The sequence below is a fragment of the Leiobunum rupestre genome, chromosome 10 (genome assembly GCF_980474605.1).
Source record: "Leiobunum rupestre chromosome 10, qqLeiRupe1.1.hap1, whole genome shotgun sequence".
Taxonomy (NCBI): domain Eukaryota; kingdom Metazoa; phylum Arthropoda; class Arachnida; order Opiliones; family Sclerosomatidae; genus Leiobunum; species Leiobunum rupestre.
This window is the reverse complement of record NC_143393.1, coordinates 11955492-11982198: the sequence shown is the minus strand read 5'-3', so window position 1 is coordinate 11982198 and position 26707 is coordinate 11955492. Positions and strand designations below refer to the sequence as shown.

At 34.9% G+C, this 26707-nt stretch overlaps 1 protein-coding gene across 1 annotated transcript in view; it reads right to left on the bottom strand.

Moving 5' to 3' along the window:
* LOC149923675 (histone-lysine N-methyltransferase MECOM-like) overlaps positions 1-26707 on the bottom strand; it is a 162541-nt gene that overhangs the window by 31948 nt on the left and 103886 nt on the right. The window contains exon 3 of the mRNA XM_090160510.1: positions 16942-17272. The gene's annotated coding sequence lies outside the window, so the exon portion shown is untranslated. The remainder of the gene's footprint in view (positions 1-16941; positions 17273-26707) is intronic.

The window sequence follows — 26707 nt, the reverse complement described above, 5'->3', positions numbered from 1 at the left end:
AAAAAATATCTTAAGGAAGAGTTTTAGCGTAGATTGGAGAAGAGAAAAAAAGATTTTGATGGATTCGAACGTTTCAAGGATTATCCGCGTGTCGGTACTTTCTTAAGGATGTAACGTGTAATTTTTTTGATGATTTATTTACAGTTAAATTAGATTATATTCTGGAATTCAGGTGCTGGGTGATTATATCCTGCTTATGGGGATTGGCCGTTGACTATTTGTTGAAGGCTAATCTTATAAATCATCGAATGCTATTATGAAAGGATTATTTGTACCAAATTTGTGGTATGGGACGACAACGGAGTGACAGCGAAAAATCTTTCTTTTGATTTATTAAATAAATATCCATTAAATTATTTCAAATTAAATTATAATTAAATTAGATTTAGATTTTGGAATGTGTTTAGTTGGTGCATTAAAATAAATTAATTTAATTAAATTAAATTTTATTTAGACTTTCGAATATGTTTAGCTGCCGCGTTAAATTAAATTAATTTAATTTAATTTATAATTTAATTTCATTTAGACTTTCGAATGTGTTTAGCTGCCGGGTTAAATTAAATTTAAATTAATTTATAAATAAATTAGATTTAGACTTTGGAATGTGTTTAATTGCCATGTTAAATTCAATTAATTAAATTTCAATATAATTAAATTATATTTTGATTTTGGAATGTGTTTAGTTGGCGCGTTAAATGTATTTAATGAAATAAAGTTCAAATTAATTTTAAATTACATAACCACTAGTTAAAAGCAAGTTAAAAGCGAAATTTTAATACGTTTAGTTAAGTCTGTAGCTATTTTTTATCTCTTCACGTAACCCACTTTACGGCGCAATTTCGTTTTTATATAATTTAATAGTTAGAATGTTTGTAAATAGTGGTGTTTTCAGAATACCACTAGTCCAAAAAAGTATATTCCAACGCCACCCACGGCAGTTAAATGAAGTAACGAAGTACCATACCAAAAACCTGAGGTTATATCGGCTGCCCCATGGCAAAACCTTATAACCACCAAATTTTTGAAAAATTAGATTTTTACGCATCAGTTTTACTAAGGCATGTACAAAAGTACTGTAAAAGTTTCAGGTAAAAGTCATAAATATTTAACTATTTATGACTTAAAAAATGGTTTTGGATTTTATAATTTTCGCATTAAAAACCACGTTAAAATCTTATAACTTAGGTTTTGAAAAAGTCAAGTATCTCAAATTTACGATCGTGGTGGTTAAAAGGTTTTGCCATGGGACAGCCGATATTCCCTTTAAACTCTCCAAAAATTCCGAACATATACAGAAGCCGCAATTACCAAATACCCCGTAACTTAGTCACACTTGAATAATACTTCATAAATAGGCTGTCTACGAAACACACCTTCTTCCCAGTACGCGATACAAACACCGTTCTAAGAGTACTCATCTCCCAGAAATCGCAATTTCCGACGCGTCATTGGTAACGTTTAAAAAAGAAACCTCAAGCTGCGGCCATTACAAAAGCAACCTTCCTCTAAAAAAGATAAATCTATTTATTAGGTAATTTCCTGACTGTCGCAATGTCAAAGATATTACACTCTGCCCATACTATAGCCAGTAATATATTTATTCCTATTTAAGGCAGAATGACAATGCTGAGACGATTGTTAGCGTTGCCTCCCAATGTACCTCACGTTCCAACAGTAAGTTCCTTCCCCTTAAGACCCAATCCAGTCTCATTGATTCTCTAATACCGACGTCCTCCCACCCCGCTTTCGTGACAGGGTAAAAGGTAGACCATGATGCTCGCGGTTTGCCATTCTTCTGAAGTAGAAGCGAATGCATTCTTGTTATAGCCTCAACCCTAAAGGCAGGAATTAAACAGCATACAAGAAGCGCGAGAAGTGAAAACAATGAAACAAAAGATTGAAAGGGTGGGTGTTTGGGGGGGATGATTTCGTGATTATCAAGTTCGTGACTTCGTTTTTCTTCTTTTAACCTTTTCCCTCTTTTATTATTTGAAATCGTTGTTTAATAATAGAGTGGATTGCGCCTAAGGTAGCTACGCAGAAATACCGAAAATCTGAAGAATCATCTCCACGGAAAACGGAAGTCTAAATTCGCACCCCCCCGCCTTGTTGTTCCCCTCCCACACACGATCTTCATTTAGCCCGTCTAATTCCCCCCTCTTCTATCTAGTTTCATCAGTTTGACAACTTATCAAATTATTTTGTTGCCATCATTGTACTACGGGTGTTGTTCGCAAATTTCTTATACGGACGCGCAGCTTATAATTTCAAATAATGCTGATCGATTTATGGTCGCTTTTTTCATGTAAGCGCAATTTCTTATCAACGGCTTATTTGATGTACACTTGAACATCGATGGTTTTTACCTATTTGGAAGTATAAGTACAAATTAGAATCTATGGCCAATACCTTCTTTGTGCAAGTACAAAAAATTCCAATGATGGTCAATACGATCATTCGTACAAGTACAAAAAATACCATCGATGGAAATTACCTTCTTTGTTACCAATGCCAACATATCATAGATAATGATTATCTTCTTTGGAACAAGTACAGAAAATACCATCGACTGTCATTATTTTCTATGGTACTAGCACAAAAAATACCATCGATTGTCATTATCTTTTATGGTACAAGTATGAAAAATACCATCGATTGTCATTATCTTCTGTGGTTCAAGCACAAAAAATACCATCGATGGTCATTACCTTCTTTGATACAAGTACAAAAATACCATCGATGGTCATTACCTTCTTTGGCACAAGAACAAAAAATACCATCGATGGTCATTACCTTCTTTGGTACAAGTACAAACAAAACCATCGATGGTCATTACCTTCTTTGGTACAAGTACAAAAATACCATCGATGGCCATTATCTTCTTTGGTACAAGTACAAAAAATACCATCGATGGTCATTATCTTCTTTGGTACAAGTACAAAAAATACCATCGATGGTCATTACCTTCTTTGGCACAAGAACAAAAAATACCATCGATGGTCATTACCTTCTTTGGCACAAGAACAAAAAATACCATCGATGGTCATTACCTTCTTTGGTACAAGAACAAAAAAACCATCGATGGTCATTACCTTCTTTGGTACAAGAACAAAAAAACCATCGATGGTCATTACCTTCTTTGGCACAAGAACAAAAAATACAATCGATAGTCATTACAACTGGTACGAGTACCAAAAATACCATCGATGGCCATTATCTTCTATGGTACAAGTACAAAAAATACCATCGATAGCCATTACCTTCTTTGGTACAAGCACAAAAAATACCATCGATGGCCATTACCTTCTTTGGTACAAGTACAAAAAATACCATGGATGGTCATTACCTTCTTTGGCACAAGAACAAAAAAACCATCGATGGTCATTACCATCTTTGGTACAAGTACAAAAATATCATGGATGGTCATTACCTTCTTTGGTACAAGTACAAAAAATACCATCGATGGTCATTACCTTCTTTGGCACAAGAACAAAAAATACCATCGATGGTCATTATCTTCTATGGTACCAGTACCAAAATGCCACAGATGGCCATTATCTTCTATGGTACAAGTACAAAATATAACAACAGAAGCCATTACCTTCTTTCATTAATAAAATAATTGTAAATTCATAATATAGTACCTAAATTTTATGGGCACATTAATTAGCAATATTCTTCCAAAATACGTAACTCCGCACCAGCATTATTCGTAAATCAAAAAACAACCGTAACCGATCATAAAGGAAACCTCATTTCTCAATAAGGCGATGAAAACGAAACTGAAAACATTGTTAAAAACATTCAAACGTAAAGTTAATCACCCAACATACAATAAAAATTCCCACATGAGAATTAAAAATTCAAAGGGCCATTATAAGAGACGACCAACAACGAAATAACGACGAGACGAAACTTAACCCAATAAATAAGAATAATGAGAATCAAGACGCGTAAGGTTACGGAATATCCCCAAACAACGCCAGAGACAAGCTTAATTTTTATGCAAAACACCCCTCAAAAATTACGCCCATTGACAAAAACATCGTATTTCAAAATATGGAAAAAAATATACACGATAAAAACCTGAATATGATGCGGCTCTAGCCTAATTTGACTATCCACCTTCTATCTAGCGAGGAAAATCAATTACAAACAAATCGCCTATGTCCTAAGTAACGTAAATGCCATAAGTGTGATGCTTTTTATTTTTCTTCACCACTGAGCAATTAGTACAAGGATTTTTTTCCTCTGTATAAGGGAGACTGTTAAGTACATCGCAAGCTGGAGACATGGAGACCGAAGACAAAATTTTACAGTGGAGACGTTAGACATGGAGATGGGCGATCATATTTTATTAACGGATATTGAAAATCTAATTTTACTAATGGATACTGAAAATCTAATTTTATTAATGGATACTGCAAATCAACTTTTACTAATGAATACTGCAAATCTAATTTTACTAATGGATACTGCAAATCTAATTTTACTAATGGATACTGCAAATCAAATTTTACTAATGAATACTGCAAAACTAATTTTACTAATGGATACTGCAAATCAAATTTTACTAATGAATACTGCAAATCTAATTTTACTAATGGATACTGCAAATCTAATTTTACTAACGGATACTGCAAATCTAATTTTACTAATGGATACTGCAAATCTAATTTTACTAATGGATACTGCAAATCAAATTTTACTAATGAATACTGCAAATCTAATTTTACTAATGGATACTGCAAATCTAATTTTACTAACGGATACTGCAAATCTAATTTTACTAATGGATACTGCAAATCTAATTTTACTAATGAATACTGCAAATCTAATTTTACTAATGGATACTGCAAATCTAATTTTACTAACGGTTACTGCAAATCTAATTTTACTTATGGATACTGCAAATATATTTTCCCAGTGGAGACTGGAGATAAAAATTTGCCGGTGGAGACTGGATATCAAAATTTCCCAGGTGGAAACTGAAAATCAAAATTCCCCGGTGGGGACTGAAGATCAAAATTTAACCGGTGGAGACTGAAGATCAAAATTTAACCGGTGGAGACAGGACATCAGAATTTCCCGGTGGAGACAGAAAATAAAAAAAAATCGCGGTGGAGACTAGATCAAACGCGAACCTACGTCCCCGAGTGGTCATACTTATGATTACTACGTTACTTATGGCTATACGGGTAAGAGCATAACCCACCCCCGCGAAAAATTAAGACGAGTTTAATTACAAATACATACGCTTTATATGAAATCGTTGGATAACGGCAATTCACCATTTCTCATATCCCAAAACCTGTTAATTTTTTTGCACGCCATAAAGTAGAAAAGGTCTAGGTAGGGAGGGGTTCTCTATTGCGTTTTCCAGGTTAATTTCTCCTCCAAACAATCGCTTGACATCGTTATTAATTGTTACGCATTTTAATGACAAATGGACAATGAATGCGGGGGGAGGGCAATTAAGCGACAAAACTAGGCTGTGTTTTATTCGCAGCCAAAACCCAGAGAGTGACACGAACAGATATCCGCTGGTCGTTTTACTAAAATTATGCACGCTTTTTGGATTCGGTTAGCGCGCATTTTTTACGCATCTTAATTGTAACGACCACCGAAGCGTACTCGAGGTTCTACATACCGTTACCTAGACCGTATTTCTTCCCAAATGACACGCGTTAATATGTTACAAATATTATTCCGTTACCCGCATGAACTGGAATGATTTTGACCTCCACATTTCAATTCTACGGGGAATTTTATAAGGGGTTATGAAGTATTGAAGTTTCCGCGACCTATGGAAAATTAATCGTTAAACTTGCGAGTTTTCCCCTGCTCTGGATTTAAACGGTTAAAATTTTAACTGCGCATTAATATTCTCACATTAAATAATTTACTTTCGTGAACGATAATGTACCACTTAAAAACAGTAAAGATGGAAATTTAACTTTTCTATAGGCTTTCTAGATAAATTTTTAAATTTTCTATATCCTATAGCGTGCACTAGAAATATTTCTATAGAAAGCCAAATTTAAATTTCTATAGATGTTAACGAAATTTTGGTAAATTTTGTATAAGATTCCTATTACAATTCCAAAGCCTTTCTTTACATTTTTGGGTAATTTTTCTATAGAGTTACGATTACAATTCTATAGAGTTTCTATAGAGATTTGGGTCATTTTCCTATAAAATGTCATTTACAATTTTATAGTTTCTATAGCGTTTATTCCGAAATTTGTATCATTTTTAAATAGAATTCCGATAACAATTCTATAGAGTTTCTATTGAGTTTGTACAGAATTTTTTTAAATTTTTAAGTAGAATTCCGATTATAATTCTATAGAGTTTCTATTGAGTTTGTACAGAAATTTTTAAATTTTTAAGTAGAATTCCGATTATAATTCTATAGAGTTTCTATTGAGTTTGTACAGAAATTTTTAAATTTTTAAGTAGAATTCCGATTATAATTCTATAGAGTTTCTATTGAGTTTGTACATAAATTTGGATCATTTTTAAATAGAATTCCGATTACAGTTCTAGAGATTTTCTAAATAATAGAAATTCCATCAAATATTAAGCAAAAGAGAAAACAAGTGTTGAAATCCCACCATAAAAAATACTGCAATAAATGACAAAAAATACCAGAAGTCCTTCTCGAAATTTGGAAGTTTGTTTTTGTAAAACACCCCAAGGACAATGCAGGAAGGACAATTCGGGGCTTTAAAAAGGTATCAAGAAGTAGAAGTGAACTGAACCGTTACTTCTCGCAGAAGTCACGCTTTATACGGGAGACGGAAAGTTAAAAGCGAAACCGATCTGAAACTCGAGGGGCAATCAACGATCCACTAATGAGATGTCGCCTAACGATACCCACATGTTTCATAAGTAACATAATAACCATAAGTATGACACTGAACGATTTCGGTTAAGGAGAGTCTGTCGACGATTATATTTGTCAACTTTGTGTTTAGATTCGATAATTTATCAATAAAAAAAAGTAATTTTTAAAGCTATTCAATTTTCAGTAAGCCAAATAGGCGTCGATTTATCGGGCCGAGTCACCTGTCAGTACTTAGACATGTAATGATTTATAAAGTCATTGACGAAACATTTACGGAAATAACAATGTCCAAATGTGGATTCAACTGGAATCAAGACACATTCAGCTACAATCGAATTGTCATTGGAACAAAAAAGTTGAATTTCAGAAATTGTAATTGGATCAGATATAACAAACATGGCATTTAAATTTTTAAATCTAAGTCGAATTTGGATGTAAACATATTTTACATTTAATTTCGGAATCAAATTTGAATAAGGGATACTTATTCTTACGTGACTTATGATATCCGTAGACCTGTCCGGGTTGGGAAAATATACCCACACAAATCAGTTAGTTCGGGGGGTAAGCGTTGAAAATCGAAAGCGAAGAAATGTTTTAAACGATTATTGCCACATATCAGAGCGACTCTGACCGCGGTGAGACGGAGCAGACTACACCCTCCCATCACTCGCCGTCCACTCCTAGTGAAAGCAAGCGTGTATTCGGATTTACAGAGAATACGCAGACAGCCACCCGTTCGCCTCGTGATCCCCCGGAATTAAAGCCACGCCCCTCTGCCTTTCCTCGTTGTAAGCTTTCCCCCCTTTCCTCTGGTAAGTACGATCACAGGCTCTGTCTATATACGTCTAGGTGGAGAACATTAACGAGACATCATGGATATAGCTGCGGTCAAGTATTATCCATTCTACTGGATAGGTTTGATGTAAGTGACGGTTTCGATTCACCGCCATTGTTAGAAACGGGGGAGGGGCCGGAATTGTGGGAGGGAAATGCAAAATGATAGAGCGATAAAAACTTAGCGGCACGCACTATTTCCGAGGGAGGTCAAGATAGACGACAAATGTGTGACAGAGTTCGCCCCCCTCCATGTCTTGTTTTGCAATTTCATCGTAGATATTAAATGGCGCAGTGGGCCGTCTCGATACGACACCTTTCACTCCGGCGTGGCGTCACAGCTGAGCGGATGATACCTGGCGTCACGAGTGACTTACACCGAAAGTGACCGACTAACGTTTAGTAAACTGGATACTTAAAGATCGAAATTTGAAAAAGATGCACGCTACACATTTCAAAGGAACGATAATCTTTGAAATTTCAGCATCTAGGCTAATATCCCAAGTCAGCTAGCTAATTTTAAATCCATTAAATCAGGTGGCTGGTTTAAAATGGGTAGGAGGGTGGTAGCAAGCCCTTCATGCCACGCCACATAACAGGTCCCTACACTCACTATTACCAGTAACGTCAACACGTCTTTATGAAAAGGTAAAACAGAAGAACTCGGAAAACCTCTTTATCCATTGCAACTCAACGTGGAAGGAGTTGTTCGCAGTTTTCACCCAAAGCCACAAGCTGGTGTCGAGCCAAGCTCCTTTGCTGCGAGGCAAATGAAAATCACAATTTCAAATGATACCAAAGACGCTACAGCGAGCGTAAGCTAAACTTTTGCGCGTGAAGAATTGAAAATGGAATCTATCTCCTACAATGTTCTTTATATCAGACAAATTTCAGCTTCTTCGGGCAGGCTCGCGTCCAGTTTGAGTGAAGGTCAAGCAGATTCTATTCTGGTCCTTGGAAAATTATGTAAAATGGTTATATACTAGCTATAGCATCGGAGAGCAGCCACCTACATCGACGGAAAATAATGGTAAACAGGGTTGTTCATTCGAAAAATGTTTGCTACCCGTTTGCGCGCTGAATCGTATCCAAAAAACAAAATGGCAGATCATAATTAACCATAACCTTAGCGCTAACACTTTACGCTCACTTTCAGCAGAATTTGGAAAGAAAGTGCTGTGTTTTTTCAAACATTATTTTTATCGGTCACCATTGAACTGAATCCGTTAATAGGTTATCCGGAGAAAAAGGGTTTCCTGCAAACACGATTTACAGATTTTTTTCCATTTCGTGCAAACGATAGTGGACGAACAAAAATATTTTGAACAAACCTTAATGATATCTCAGACTCTATCTTTTATCATAAGCAAATAAATAACTCTTAACAGAAAAGTATTTATTTCTTTATTATAAGAGAAATTTCATAAAAAAAACAAAAATGCATTTATCTATTGTGAATAGTGTGAATAGAATACGAATATTTAGTTAAGATTTCATAGATTGTCTTTAGTAAATTTGTAATTTTTAAAAACTATGTTTAGAAAGTTTAAAATTTCTCTAAAGATTCCTTAGAATAGTTTCATTAAAAATTTTAAAAGATTTCCTTAGGTCGTAAAGAACAGTTTTTATAAACATTTAAAGGATTTTCTTTAAACTTCTTATAGGTGTTTTTCTTAATTTCCAGAGTAAAATTTCTAAAGATTTTTTAATTAATTATTTTATTTCAAAATTTAAGCTAATACTTAGTATAAATTTTATACCGACCTTTCTACCAGATTTTCTATAGAACACTCTATAGGCTATAGAACCTCGTTCACCCTCTATAGAGCTCTTAAGCAATTTCATAGATATTGGATAGAAAGTTCTTTTAACCGGTGGGAAATAAATAAATACATATTTTGTACATTTAACATCGATAGGCGGAGTAACACACGCTGTAAATTATCAGTCGAGATGCCATGTATTCTTCCGCTGTAAATAGTCCTTTAAATAAAAGAACATTCATAGCCGATTATAGAGTTTGTACTGCTGCGACTGGACAAATAACTAGTTTGTCTATGGTTTATCTTTATACTGCCAACGCTGAGAATTTTATAGGCATAGATCTGGCAGCATTTTTCAACAGGGGGGCAAGACAGTCAGAGAGGGGTTTATTTAACTGGCTATTAATTGCCATTCAAGCCTGTGATTGTGCCACCTAGGAGCAACAAACACAAGGAGAATGCAGCTAACCTTTAAACACGCTAACGCAGTGTTGTGTACAAATTTCATTGGACGAACCTTTACGCTGAACGTTTTACGGGCGGGGGGGAAGACAATTTCCGAATTTTCCCCTTCCGACGCCAGCGGGCGCTAAAGCGTCTAACCAATGAAAATTGTACACAAGAAAATGCACGACTTTTGACGGGTTGCGTTCTCCTTGTGTGGGGTGCTGTGTTTGTTGCTCCTATAGCTGGCACGAGGGTTACTTCGAAGGTATAATGTACTTTCGCGTTTATCGAAGCTTCCATCGCAACGTGTTGCGGAACATGAAGAATGGTTTATCTGTTGGAGACGCCAAAGCGTAGGCACGTTGTATCCGAGGGCTTTCTTCGTGTATTCGATAAACGCCCTACAGTCCGCAAAATCTCTGCCTGAAATTTGTACAAAGGACGTGCAGAATTGGTCAAGAAGGTGATGGCTAAAGGAGAGGAAATAAATGATTTTCACTATTGCTCAAATTCTGTTTCAGGGTGGCCACGAAAAGAAAGAGAGAGAAATTGAAAACCAGCTATTTGGAATCGTGGGCATTAGAATTTATCCCCGCTACTGTTATAGCTAGCTAAGAATAAAAAATTACGAACGTTTTGGGTGTAGTTCCGATAAAAATACGTTCGAATTGCACGATATGGCTATAGGTTACGTTGATGGTAAATGGGTGGTTACTTTTATTACAATCGTGGTAGAGGGTATATTACAAATTGACTCGATACGGATGGACTTCGTACTAGATTTTCGCCAAAAAGAACCAGTTCAATCGCGAGAGTTGTTTGGGACTAAAGTATAGCAACAATAGAACTTAATTAAAACTTAGGAGAGTCAACACTATGGGTCCTTGAAATAACACCAGTCAAATGTCGCGCGGGGGAGCCGGAAAGTAACACGTATTCGTATCATTATGCAAATAGCTTTCTTTAAGTGAAAGGAAATTTGGGTGTTTATCAGAAGAGACAACATTTGTAAAAATTTGTTGTTTTGGGGGTTGCCACCTTTCATTCGGCGTTATCTAACTCGGACTAGACATTTTTTTCTATGGCGCCATAGCCGAGGAGGACAAGTAACTTAATGTTGCCCCGTTGTTAGTGTGTCTGTAGTTTGATACTTCTTAATTTCGCCACTCGTGGCGTTGATGCGCACTTTGTAGGAAGTTCTAGAAAGCCGAATTAACTCTCATTCTGATAATAGAATTACAGAAAAACGACATTTTTGGTTAAGCGGGATACCTGACGAGACACACTAGTTTTAGACGTAACTAAACGATTCATATTTTTTTAAAAATTCGACTTTTACACAATAAAAGTTACTTTATTAAAACAATAAAGTAACTTTATTAAAACAATAAAGTAACTTTATTAAAACAATAAAGTAACTTTATTAAAACAATAAAGTAACTTTATTAAAACAATAAAGTAACTTTTATTGTGTAAAAGTCGAATTTAAAAAAAATATCAATATACACAGGAAAACGCTATCTTCAATTTAATTAAACAATTCATTTTAAATTGGTTTTAAGTCGCAATTTGTTTTTAAATTTAAATTTAAATGAAAATTGTAATTTAAATTAACGTCAGAGGCGCAGCGAGGTGGGGGGGGGGGGGCATCGACCCCGGGCGCTGATGGGTAGGTTGCGCCAAAGGGCCGCCAAAGTATTACACGTAAATGGATTTGTTGGATTATATATTAAACTAATTTTTCTTGAAACTTGGAAAGTACACTTTTTTATATAAAATAAAATACTGTGGTTTTCCAGAGGCACCGGAGGGGGCCGCCAATTTGGGTGTATTGCCCCGGGCATTGAATATCCTTGCTACGCCACTGATTAACGTCAATAATTTACGAAATTGTCAAAACTGGTCTTTCGTCCGTCTGTAAGAAACGCCTACTATACGGTATGTTTCTACTAAAATATACCATTTTTGCTACAATAATACTACAGTAATTGCGGAAATCACTACCAGAAACTTTCTAGAAATGATATTGCTTTTATAGGGACTAGGGACAAAATTGAAAAAACGTCTGCTAACACGTGCTACGATTCGTGTTTGTAAATGTAAAATTGGTTCGTAATCCCTTTAAAGGGGAGATTTCATTGTCCCCGAGGAAGAGGTCACGATTTACGTGGTGGCTATCTTGTTGGTCCTTTCCATAGATAGTAAGAAACTGGAAAATTGGGGCGTATAGAATTGGCGTCAACAACACAAAACCAATGCTTCGTCTTTGTTTTCTTTTTATCTCTCTAATTTGTTAGAAAATAAGAGCGATCACGATATTTGTTGCTGCGAAAGACAATCTATCGAAGAAAATGTTTATTTATCTCCTTGTTTTTTTATTTTTCTGCGGAAAGATAAAGAAATTAAGACACGTGCGTTCTCGTTATAAGAATTAACAAAGAAAATGAACGGAGAATATGTGGGTGGCGCCGCGTTCGTCTCGTGATCCCCCGGAAGAGAAACCACGCCCCTCCGCCTTTCCTGGTGTAATCTTTCCCCCTTTCTGCTGGAAAAGGGGGAAGACACTCCGTTACGATCGCAGGCTTTCTCTCCGTGTAGGCGGAGACTATCAACGAGACATCATGGAAATTAAAGCCTAGCCTTATGAAGAAGCTCTATAGAATCATATAGAGCTTTAGTGGTTTAAAGTGCCGCTATAGAGTCTATATATTTCTATAGATATTTGTAAAAAGGAATTTTGGGTTATAATATATAGATTTTTGTAGAATTCTAAAGGGTATTTTAGGTTTATTCTATAGAGGCCATAGAAAATATTTGATATAATATCATAGAAATCAACATCAAGGATTGAGCCAATTCTCTATTAATTTCTTTATGTGTATCTATAGAAATCTGAAGAAATAACTGCCTTTTTGTCTAAAGAATGTAATGACAGTTTTCGTAAGGGTATAGTTGCAGCCAAATATAATGTATTCATTCTCATATATTCTTGGCTTATACTTCCCGATTTAGCTACAGGCTCTCCAGAATTTCTCAAAACTCTTAAATTTACAAGACAGAAGAGTTTACAGTTAATGATATCGTGTAATGTTTGTATAACGAAACGATTAGCGGGGAGGAACAATTTTTTAAACGCTCTACATTCTCCAAATGAAGGAAAAGAATTTATCGAAAAAGTGAAATCTATCACGCGGCATATAACACTTTCTGCTTCCCCGTAGAGAAAAAAGGTAATCTTTTTATATAATAATAATAATAATGATGAAAGAAAAAGATGTGTAATCTATATTTTGCCCACCCTAGCCCGAGGGATACCTCTCCCTTTAAATGAAAAAAGGGGCTTCCTATATTAAGGTTTTATATTGCGTTTTCATTTCCCCGATTTGGGGTTTTTGGATGAACGGCAGACTGCCTTCGAGACATCTTCAATAAATACCTTCCCCCGAAATCAATGACTGTCGGTAAGTACATTCACCCTACTTATAACCTAAGTCACGTAATATAAGTATGACACTGAACGATTTCGGGTTGCGGTGTGAATTTCGCGTGTAGGTCTCAAATTTGATAAATCACTACTTTGGAAAACGAATTTATAATAGTCAATTTTTGGTTCCGATTAATTGATAATCATTTTACTGTAGTAAATGTTGTTCTTACTGTTGAAAGCGTTTCAATTTACAATAAGCCTTGGTTGATCATTTAAACAAACTTCCAAAGATTACTAACAGTAACAGCTCTCAGTGAGTCCCAGTCCTTATAGCCACTTAATGATCTATATGTTCATTGACGTACCAAACTATCATTAACTTAACTTCCCTTACAAAAATGTTCAATGTAATTTCTAAATTTTTTTATAAAATTCTATAGAAAGTTGAAAGTTTTCCATATCCAATAGAGTGCTCTTTAAATATTTCTACAGAAAAAACCTTAAATTTTATCTAATGGTTATAAAAAATTTTCTATAGATTATATAAAAAATGGTTTAATTTTTCTATTCGCGACCGAAACGAGTCTAGGTGGCGTATCGGCGCTAGCTTCTAAGAGGTAGCACCTAAGATCTAGCGTCTGCTACAGGCAAATTATAAAGTCGTAAAAAGTTTTTGTTAAATAAACCTTTAAGCAAATGATGCAAAAATTATAACGATGAGGAAAAACTAATAGCGTCTGCTTTAGCCACTACCTATCTAGATTTCAATGGCGAGCCAAAGGGGGTGTAGCGATAGTTTTCCGATGCGAATATAACTTTAGGTAATATTTCTAGAGAAATTTTGGTAATTTTTCTATAGAAATTTTGGAAATATTTATATAGAAATGTGGGTAATTTTTCTCTAGAAATTTTGGAAATATTTATATAGAAATTAGGGTACTTTTTCTATAGAAATTGGGGTACTTTTTCCATAGAAATTTGGGTAATTTTTCTATAGAAATTTTGGAAATAATATTATAGAAATGTGGGTAATTTTTCTATAGAAATATTGGAAATATTATATAGAAATTTAGGTAATATTTCTATAGAAATTTGGGAACTTTTTCTATAAAAATTTGGATACTTTTTCTATAGAAATTGGGGTAATTTTTAGAAAATATACCCAAATTTCTATAGAATATTTTTAATGGAAAGTGTAGAGATAAAAGAAAGTGTCATACTTTTGAATGTTATATTACTTATAATTATATAAATGAGGCGAGACGATAGTGACAATTTTTTAAAGGAATATGAATCAATTCCCAGGTGGGGGGACAAATTGGATACGGAGTCGGCCTCCCATCTCGATTCTGAGAGAACAATCCGATTATAACCGTAGGAGGAAAATAAAAATGATTGAATATACGCTTCGCTTTCAGTTTTTATTTAGCACGGGCACCTGCTCGGGTGTATGGCTGGAAGCGATTTGTTTGACTCGCCAGGTTAATGAACACTTAACTCGTTTTGCAGCGAGACACCGAAGACCATCTTCGTCAGTGGTTCTTCTCCCCTCATCGTTTAAGCCGTTCGGTTCCGCATGGGCCACTCCAGCAGATCTTTGGACAATTCCCGATCGACACATTGACCCATTGAGAGATTATTTTAAAAACGTCTCGCCCCTCTCGAGAATTGGAGGAACTACAATTCGGGATCTCATTGTCTACTTTATCAAGTGATTGTTGAAGTTAATTTATTAGCTTTATAGAATCTCATTCCTTTGTTTCAAATAATTACCGCTTAAATCGGAGGTTTATATTTAAAGGATTTTAAACTTTCAAAGACTGTCGTAGTTATATTAGGTTAGAAATTTTCGTCTCATAAATATACTGGTAATTATAGTAAATGTTTTTTTCATGAAATGAAATGAATAAAAATCAGAGATATGAAATATTAGTGCTCGGATTTCGATTAATTTTTATCCATGAATAAAATAAGCTCGGTGATATTTAAATAATATTTATTTAAATAACCAATAGTTGAATAAAAATTGTAAATTGTTTAAATAATCGAAAGTGAATAAGCCTACCATTTAAATAAAACAAACAATTATTTAAATAAATGCCACTTTTATTCAAATAAATGCTTGGTTGCGTAAAAAAACATAATTAAATAAGTTAAAATTATATTCTTTTTACCAACGTTTTTTAAATAAATCGAAATAGTTTGTGGATAATGAATAAACAATTCCGAGCACTATGAAATATGGTTCTTACCTCAAAAAACGAAGCTTTGTATTAAAGTTTAATCATAAGTAACATAATAAGCATAAGTATGACACAGCTTATTGTTTTAATGCTAATTTCCTGACCGAACCTTCTTTCCAACACTGATATTCTCACCAAGTTAAGACTTGGATTTGCACTCGATCTGAGTAGCGTGTAATCGTATATTTCCCCTTAGGCATATTTAGACACCAGGGGGCTCTGTTCTGAGAACTACCGCGCAATAACTTTGATAATCAAGTCCGGTGATAATTTTTTTCTAATTGACATACTTATTGTTATTATGTTACTTGTGGTATAATACTAATAGCGCGAGACAGTGACGTAAGAGCTACCATTGAAACAAGAAGGCCACTTTACTAGGTAGAAAGATCTTTTAGCTTGAAACACGTACATTCGCAGGTTAGAAATACGTTTTAAAAGAAAATAAAGTAATTTTTCAAACTATAGCATCGGTAAAATATAATTTTTAAATAAGTAAATTTCCCTATGGAATGAAGTTTTTGAAGTAAATTTTGACCCGTGAAGCAGTTCTTAGGGTCCATAAAACCTTGTTGAGGTTAACAGTAATAGTGAGTGTAGGGAGCTGTTGGCTCTCGTGGTTAGAAGGGCTTTCCACCACCCTCCTACGCGTTGTAACCCGGCCACCTGAATTAAAAGGCAATAAAAGTCGCTCGATGACTTGGGCCCAGGGTGGTGCCAAGGGTATAATTCTGGAGGACTTCTATTTGACCGAATTTTGTCTGGGAATATTGGTTTATTGAGAATCTTGCTCAAAACAAATTTCGCAGTACATTAAACTAGGCAAAACGTATGCTTATAAAACATTTATATTTTAGTATTTGGTGGGTATATTTTCCCCAGGTAAGTACTATTATTTAAAGTTTAGGTCAGATAATGTGAAGGTAAGGTTAGGTTAGGTTAGGTCAGATAATGTGAAGGTTAGGTTAGGTTAGGTTAGGTCAGATAATGTGAAGGTTAGGTTAGGTTAGGTCAGATAATGTGAAGGTTAAGTTAGGTTAGGTTAGGTCAGATAATGTGAAGGTTAGGTTAGGTTAGGTCAGATAATGTGAAGGTAAGGTTAGGTTAGGTTAGGTCAGATAAGGTGAAGGTTAGGTTAGGTTAGATCAGATAGGGTTAAGGTTAGGTTACGTTAGGTTAGGTTAGTTTAGGGTAAGGTTAGGTTAGGTTAGTTTAGGGTAAGGTTAGGTTAGGTTAGGTCAGATAATGTGAAGGTTAGGTTAGGTTAAGTCAGATAATGTGAAGGTAAGGTTAGGTTAGGTCAGATAATGTGTTTCCCTCAAACGTGTTAATTCAGTTTGCTGGTGCTGGAAATATGCAAATAGAGAGACTAACCTTTGGAAATCAAAGTCTTCGGCTTTGCGGTTCTCCAAGGAGCTTCCAGGTTGTCCGGACGAGCGGGAACCTTGTACGGGTGAAAGTTGCGAATGGTGACTGGACGCTTGCAGTCGGACTAGGGACGACAATGGACTCAACAGAGAGACGCCAGAGTGGCTGTGACTGTCGTGGTGGTTGCCTACTTTCAAACCGGGGTCGGAAAGACGTCGAAGATAGGCGGATGGAGATCTCGACCTTTGACCTTCGGCGCCGGAGAGACCCGGAGTGGTGGTGCCTTCGTCTCGAGAACTCACGTAGGTGTTCGAGTCCAAAAAGTGATCTCCCGATTCTGCCCAAAAAGAGACGCAAATATTGATAATTAATTTGGATACACACAACACGCAATATATCTTCGTTAGACCTAACGCAGGTTTTTCGCATCGAAAAAGTTTCCGTTGGGCTAAACACAAGTTTTTATCATCGACGCAAAAATGTCTGTTAGGCCTAACGCACGTTTTTCGCATCGGCGCAAAAATTTTCCGTTAGGCCTAACACGAGTTTTTTCGTCGACCCAAAAAATCTCCTTTATGCCTAACGCACGTTTTTCGTCTCGACGCAAAAAGTTTCCGTTAGGCTAAACACAAGTTTTTTCGCCGACGCGAAAAATCTCAGTATAGGCCTAGCGCACGTTTCCCGCATCGACCCTCTCACCATTGCCACTTTTTTGCCCTTTTGAAAAACAGCTTTTACAAGGACCATGTAAAGAGTAGCTTGCATGTCCAGACTCTACGCATTAATACTACGCGTTTTATTAAGCGTATATGACGCGCGTATAAATTGAGTGAAACAATTTCATTCAAATATTGGTTTTTCTCGGTGTATAGTTTGGGACGCGGGGGTTTGGATGGGTGGAATTTCCAATTGCGATTATGACATCAAATAAAAGAATTGGACGGAAAATCGTCTTTGTTTGGGGAGGGCGGGAAACAGTATATTTTAAAAATTGATATAAAAGAGAAATAACGTAGCCATCCTACTGTTTTCGACGTGAAATTGGAGGCCACTGCGCAAACAAAACCTCTTTCAAAGTTACACGGAAGATATAGGAAAAATAAATATTTAAAATTGAGATGCAGCAATTTTATTTTCATCTTGTTAGAAGAAAATTTGCGTTAATTGGATCCAAAATCAGATAAAACCTTCCAAGTATACCAATAGAAAACATTTTCTATCGACTTTCTATAAAATCGTATAGAAGTCTATAGAAAATCTAAAGTTTTATCGGGTGTTCTATATATATTTCTATAGGAAAGTTGATTTTTTTCCAATGGTTTTAAATTTTTTTTATCGATTTTATAGAATTTTGTGAAATATTTCATGGAATTCCGATTTTATTTTTATAGAAATTGGGTTCTGATTACAGTTCTATAAAATATGTTTAAAGGAATTTCATCAATATTTCTATAGGATTCCGATTACATTTCTATAGAAATTAGACTAATTATTAACAAGGTTTCCGATTACATTTCCTTAGAATATGTATAGAAATTTGGTTAATTTTTCAATAGGTTTCAGATTACATTTCTTTAGAAATTCAATAGTAATTTTTTATAAGGCAACCCTTATAATATTAATAATTAATTAATATTCTGCCCAAAAATAGCGTGTCAATCACAGGGAGGGGTTACAAAAGCGGTCGTTCCCTTAATCGCTTGACCCGAGACTCGATCGGCCCTTGGACCTCGAGAAAGCAGTCCAAAGGAAACTGGCTCGCCACAGTTACCTGGAAGTGATCGGACGTGGAATTAAAACGGAAACGAGGCTCGGTGTTCGGTGCCCGGACACCTTGACGCGACGGAACTACACCTTCGAATAACGGTCGATACACAGCGACGCCCTTTCGATTTCCTCTGGGGGGGGGGGGGACGCAAAATAATCAAGAAGAGCACCCGAGCGAATCGGACCTTCCAAAACAATAACGCGACACCACCGGCCGTTAGTTCATAGTATCCTCAAAGCGAAGCTGAAGGCTCAACCTTGGTGAATTGAAGGGCTTGAGGATTGGTATGATTGGGACACGGTTGAGACGCGACGATGGTTATAGGATCTGGCAGGAAACCTGGCGCTGGAGATTGACGGGAGTAGACGGAGTGGACACGAAATTTGTTTACGCAAAACCAAAACATGACCGACGACGAATACCCTATCCAATGTCCTCGATTTCAAAACGGTGTCAAAGTTAAAGATTTATCGTCATAACGGTGGTGAGGTGTATATCGATCTATCTCCCCCTCTCATGTTTGTTCATGTTACTACACATGGCAACTTGTTCAGCTTGCGACGTGTCAATAGTGTAAAGAAACAATCAGGAAGTAATTGGATGATGTACGTTCATGTCTAGGATGCGTAACGTGACATGAAGCTCGTATGAACAAACAACTAAAGAATAGGTTGCAAAACACGGAACTAAGATACGTATTAAGAGTTACGAGTCAAACGAACTTAATTTAAACGCAACTATATTTCCATATTCAAATATACATTAAATAATAATATATCCCGTTCTAAATATTCTAAAGAAATTCTAAAGAATCTTTTAAGGTTTTTATTGTAAAAATACTTCCAAGGAAAAAAAATTTCTATAATGTTTCTATAAATAATTTAAACTCAACACTTTTATTTAGAAATTCTCAAGAATATCCTTGATCGGCTATATAGCCTTTAGATATCTACAAGATTATAGAAAATATCAAAGTTATTCTAAAGATTATACGTAGTTTTATAGATAATATTCTAAAGAGTATACGTACGTAAAGTTATTCTATAGAGTTTATCTATAAAAACAAATTTAGAGTATTCTAAGTTTCTTTATCAAAAAAGTATTAGTATTTTAGTTAAAGATAATACAATAATAACGAGTGTCAAAAGCCATTGGAAAAAACCCGATGGATTTAACAACATCTCAGCTAATCTGGGTGATATATTCAGCAAACCCCAAAATTGTGCAAATGGGGTAAAAACCGTAAAATCTACTCGTTAAAAGCTCGAAGGACACGCGCCAGAAAAGGGAAGATTGTGGCCGAACTTTGAAGTCATTGTTTCGTTTCAGCTGTTTACACAAGCCAGTCAACGCCGGAGATTTCATCCTGATGGCTCCTCAGTCGAGGACACAGCTGTCCCCATTTGTACTACCAACAATAACTGCCCCGCGGACCAAACGTTATTAAATTCGGATGAAATTAATTTGTCTTTAAACAATAAGATCCGTTACTTCAACATCATACAATAAAGATCATGAGGAATGCGATTTTAGCGGGATGCTAATATGTACATTAGCGTATCATTATATCCTGATCCTGTTAATGAGACAATTTAGGTTATTTTGGGTACAATAGTTGAAACTATGCTATATATTGTCGAACTGGTTCTCAAGCAATTTTATTTACTAACCCTCTAGTTACCGTTTTAAAACATTTTAGTACTTTTTTAATCAATGTTTTACGAAAATGGAGTAATATAAATGTTTTATTTTCTAAAATAGGTAATAACTTAAATTCTTTTCCAATTTAGACCCTTAAATATTTAAAATAAGTATTTTAAATCGCACTTTAGCCATCGGTTTTGATGTTTATAAACATGAAACAATTGTTATTTGTTTAATTTTATAATTATTAGAAATTGGAAAAACGCGAAAAGGTAGAAAAGTTCAATAAAGGGGGTCAAAAAGCTAAATCCTATATAAATTTAGAAAAATTACAAAATGTTAGGCTTTCAAGTAGTAATTGAAATAGCTCAAATACCTATTGGTCCCAGTTTCATTTAGGCCTAAAATTTTGAAATTTTTCCAAATTTTCCTAGATTTTAGCTTTTTTGCCCCGTTTATTGGACTTTTCTACCTTTTCGTGTTTTTCAAATTTCATCGGTGGTTCGTATTAACTTCTATATTTATAATTTTTAGGCCGATATATTAATGAATTAAAAGACGATATTTAGAAGCATGCAGGTTTTTACTCACCTCTGGTTACAGACTATCTATTTGAGCCCTATTCTAGTCAATACAGCGCGATGATGAGAGAGTCATTACCCTACCTGGTGGTGGAAAAGGTTACTAATATTCGTACCATTTTCTTTTTAAAGGGGTAATAATGTTAATGATTACCCGCCGAAGGAGGAAAAATAATTCGGTGGTGGCGCGTGGATTCTGTTTACATATTCTCTTTGATAAATCGATTATGATAGTTTCGAAGTTAGTTTTCTCCCTTGTAATTAACGCAAAGACGCCGCTAACGATGGTTTCCCAAAGCATCCCCGAATTCGAGCTAACAATTTTACAGAAATATTTTACGCTAAATTACGCGGAATTTTGATGGGATAAAAAGACTTCACTCAAAATTAATAAATTGTTTGTTTGCAAAAATAAATAAATTAGTAAACAAAAGAGTTGAATATTTTATTGGTACGATTTAAATTATTTTTTATATGAATTAGGATTAATTTCGTATAATGAAAATATTTATATTTTAAATAAATATTATATAGAAATGGTAAAAACCGATATTTGTTCTATAGAAATTTTAAAAACTGACATATTTTCTATAAAATTTTTTAAAACCGACATTTGTTCTATAGAAATTTTTAAAACTAAAATATTTTCTATAGAAATTTTTAAAACCGACATTTGTTCTATAGAATTTTAAAAAAACGGCATTTGTTATATAGAACTATTTTTATAGCATTCTCTAGGATGTAGAAATTCTTCGACTTTCAATAGATTTCTATCAGATTTTTAGAAAGTCTATAGAACAGTTTTGATAGAGAATGCTTTCTTCGAGTGTAAACACATAAATAAAAAAGTGTTGTACTGGAATTAGGATTAATTTAGGATAACTTCGACTAACAAGTAAGTTAATCTAACGCATTCACTCTAGCATAGAACGCGTGTCCGCAACATTATCCCGGGAAGATATTTTCCGCTTACAGAGAGAAATTGTTTTTCTTCCCTCCCTGAATGACAGAAAGTGAGAAATCTAACGCGTGCAAAGGCAAAGGGGGCGTGGTATTTCCACCAGGAATCACGAGGCACATTCTACGTTAACGATAGGTTATCAATTTAATGATCAGCTTGATAAATGATAACTCGATAATAAATTTATTACTTCTATAACCAGGGCTGGGCTTAAACTCCGCGACAAACAGGAACTCATTAGATTCATATAATTAACATAACAGCGGACAAAGAAAATGAACCGGAAATAAGAGTGTGTCGAAAACTCAAGGACGCGCTGATTTTTATAATCCTTCTTTTCGTCTCCTCTTTGCACGCGCTAAATATGGAGCGAGTGGCTTTTTTTTGGGTTCTTTTCAAGGAAACGTAGAACCAGATACGATAACTTCGCTTAGTCTCTTATTTTTCCGGTTATTAAGTTTGACTTTGATAGCGTCGGAGACTTTTTAAGATGAAACCCGCAATGGGCGTCGGCCTCATCTTGTTTATTCCTTTGATTTATGATTGGCGCGACCTCGACGCCATTTCCGTGACGTCACATCGATTAAAAATTAAAAGAAAAAAAACAGTCTCGTCTCACAGAAGAAAGTCTAGGAATGTAAAATAATTACATTTTTTGTAAGATTAAATTTACGCCTTCTTTATACCCTTGCCAAAATTTCTATAGACTGTCTTAAAAATATTATAGAAATCTGTATAGTAAGTCTGGGGTTTTCTATATCTTTTAAATAGTTATATAGAAAATAACTCGATATTTGAAGGTTTTTACAAATATTTTTATTAAATCCTATAGAAATCTGTAGTACGTCTGAGGTTTTCTATATCTTATAAATAGTTATATAGAAAATACCTCGATATTTAAAGGTTGTTACTAAATTTTTCTATCAACTTTCTATAAAATCTTATACAAGTCTATATTCTGTCTAAGGTTTTCTATGCTATACATATTTCTATAGAAAATACCTCGACATTTCAAGATTTTTGGCAAATATTTCTATATATATTTCTATAAAATCTAATAGAAATCTATTTTAAATCTAAGGTTTTATGAAAGTTTTTATATAATTCTACAATTAGTCTAAGGTTTACTATAACCTATAAATATTAAATATTTCTATGTAAAATACCACTATGCGTAGAAATTGTTTCACCATCTTTATAAATTCAATAGAAATTTGTTTAAATTTTTTATAGTACTCCGATTACATTTCTATATAATTTCTATAGAATATTTTACGAAACGGATATAAAACCTAAAATAAAATGTTAGTTAGTACGAGCCTAGTAATGTAAATCATTATTTTCTTGTGATTTATAAAAACTGGAATTTCGAATTTAATTCTTGAAAAATATCGAATAAAAGGAATGGGTTGAGTATGAAGTGGGGGAAAATTGATGACTTATTTTGTGAAACCCTATCAGCATTATTTTTCCTCAATTTTTGTTTATGCGCGAAATAAAAATGTTGATTAGAACGTTATAGTGTAGCGATAAGGAAAATGGAAAATTTATGTTTGTTAAAATAAGGATTGAAAGTTGTTATTGGATAGACAAGTTTTATTTATACGCCAACGGCGGTTGAATCACGTACGCAAACAAAACCCTTCAAGTGGCTTACAGGAAATTTATACCAATCCGGCGCAACAATGGTCACATTTGTTTTATTAACTCTATACCAAAATAATCATTTTTAGTCTCATCAACAGTTCCACTTTACCAAAATGATCATTTTTAGTCTCATCAACAGTTCCACTTTACCAAAATGATCATTGTTAGCGCCAAAAATAGTTCCTCCACTACCAATATGATATATTTTAGTCTCATGAACAGTTCCACAGTACCAAAATGATCATTTTTAGTGTCATCCACAGTTCCACTATACCAAAGATCATTTCTAGTGTCATCAACAGTTCCACTTTACCAAAATTATCATTTATAGCGTCAAAAATAGTTCTACTATACCAAAATTATCATTTTTAGCGTCAAAATTAGTTCCACTATACTAAAATGATCATTTTTAACGTCACAAATAGCTCCACTATACTAAAATGATCATTTTTAGCGTCAAAAATAGTTCCACTATACCAAAATGATCATTTTTAGCGCCAAAATAGTTCTTTCGTTACCAAAATGATATATTTTAGTCTAATCAACAGTTCCACTGTACCGAAATGCTCATTTTTAGTGTCATCCACAGTTCCACTGTACCGAAATGCTCATTTTTAGTGTCATCCACAGTTCCACTATACCAAAGATCATTTCTAGTGTCATCAACAATTCCACTATACCAAATGATCATTTTTAGTGTCATCAACAGTTCCACTGTACCAAAATGATCATTTTTAGCGCCAAAAATAGTTCCTCCACTACCAATATGATATATTTTAGTCTCATGAACAGTTCCACAGTACCAAAATGATCATTTTTAGTGTCATCCACAGTTCCACTATACCAAAGATCATTTCTAGTGTCATCAACAGTTCCACTTTACCAAAATTATCATTTATAGCGTCAAAATTAGTTCCACTATACCAAAATTATCATTTATAGCGTCAAAAATAGTACTACTATACCAAAATTATCATTTTTAGCGTCAAAATTAGTTCCACTATACTAAAATGATCATTTTTAACGTCAAAAATAGTTCCACTATACTAAAATGATCATTTTTAGCGTCAAAAATAGTTCCACTATACCAAAATGATCATTTTTAGCGCCAAAATAGTTCTTTCGTCACCAAAATGATATATTTTAGTCTAATCAACAGTTCCACTGTACCGAAATGCTCATTTTTAGTGTCATCCACAGTTCCACTGTGCCGAAATGCTCATTTTTAGTGTCATCCACAGTTCCACTATACCAAAGATCATTTCTAGTGTCATCAACAGTTCCACTATACCAAATGATCATTTTTAGTGTCATCAACAGTTCCACTGTACCAAAATGATCATTTTTAGTGTCATTCACAGTTCCACTATACCAAATGATCATTTTTAGTGTCATCAACAGTTCCACTATACCAAAATGATCATTTTTAGCGTAAAAAATAGCTCCATTATTACCAAAATGATATAATTTAGTCTCATAAACATTTCCACAGTACCAAAATGATCACCAGAATGATCTTTTATAATGGAGAATGAAAATATAAAATTATTTGATCCTCATCGTCAGTTCCACTATATCCAGACGATCAATTTAAACTGTAGTACCATTAAGGACAACGAAGACGAAAAATGCGTAGGTGCTCAGAAAAACAAAACGTAACGTCTGAAGTCGTCGAACGTAGGTCGTTTACAATTTAGTTCAAAACATTTTCGCGGATGGCAGCTTGTTAAAAAACAGATCGGATGCCGCCAAGGCTTAGAAAGAATGAAATGAAAGGCGTGTATATGGGCTGTCTGTCGCGTCGCCATCTTCGACAATGGCGCTGGTGGTGGCAACGTCCTTGGTAGGCAGCTCGTAAGAGAACCTACACGTAACGGGGAAACGGTAATTTTGCAAAACCAAAAAATATATTCATACATTCGAAGACCGGAAAAACGATTAGCCCTAGATTTCATTTTCATATTTTTCGAAATTTTGAGCCACGCGCGTCTGTTAGGTATCTCGGGGGCTTACGCGTAACGGTTTACGAATCTCAGGGACCAGTGGCCTAAACTAGGTGGGGTTCTTGAATGTACGATTTTAGAATAATAATAAAGAGAGATATGAAAATGAAATTTGCAATTTCCCTTTTTACCGGTCCGAACCACTTTCGAGAATCTTACCAAACTCGTCTTCGAGGGAGCCTCCCCTTTGCTGCGCCACCGATCAACTTAAGAATTAGGATCAAGAATATTTACATCCCAGAAAGGAGCTGAGACTCAACAACCTCTTTTTCATTCCGCCGACAGATTTTCCATCGGGTTAAAACGGCCAAGAATATCGGTGGGGTAGTGGTGTGGTTAGCACTATCGCCTCGTAGCGAGACGAGCCGGGTTCGATCCCAGCTGGGGTACTGGGTGGAAACTATGAACCACTCGTTCTGATTTGTGTTTGTACCCGCGATGCAATGTACACAAACCAGGGGTTTGTCCTGAGTTCTTCGTTTTCCCCTTTCCATAAAAACTTGCGGAGGTTAACGGTAATAGTTAGTGTAGGGAGCTGTTGGCTCGCGTGGCATGAAGGGCTTGCCAACATGCATGCCACCTGATTTTATAAGGCATTAAAAGTCGCTCGATGACTTGGGCCTAGCCTATGTATTATAAATGTATTGATCTATATTTAGGGAAACTGAGTATGTTGAATAACTATAACAATTGCATTTATTACTACAATAAGTGTATAATATTGTTACATAAGTGTGACACTTCCAATTCTTCACACGCAAAAATTTTACTGAGAGCTATTCTCAAAACTGACTGCATTACGGGCTTCATCGCCGTTTTGCGTCCGCTTGCTAACGCGTCACACGTAGCCTTTGACTGCGCCTCGCTAGGGGGAGATTTTCTTCCGTTACTAGCATTCACAATTGTCAGTAAAATAATCCCCAAAAGTGACAAACTCATGGACCAATATTATAGACTTATATTACTACTTTTGGAGAATGACTAACAATGTAATTTTAGACGATTTTTAGCTTTGTTCCCACATGCTCGAATATCAAACTCCTTCCCGATGAAAATGAGACCATTTAATTATTTTATGAGGTATAATTATAGAAAATCAATTATAGTTTGGCGCGAATCCAGTAACTAATTAAATATTGAATTTAAAATTGTTTAAATAATTTTAAGC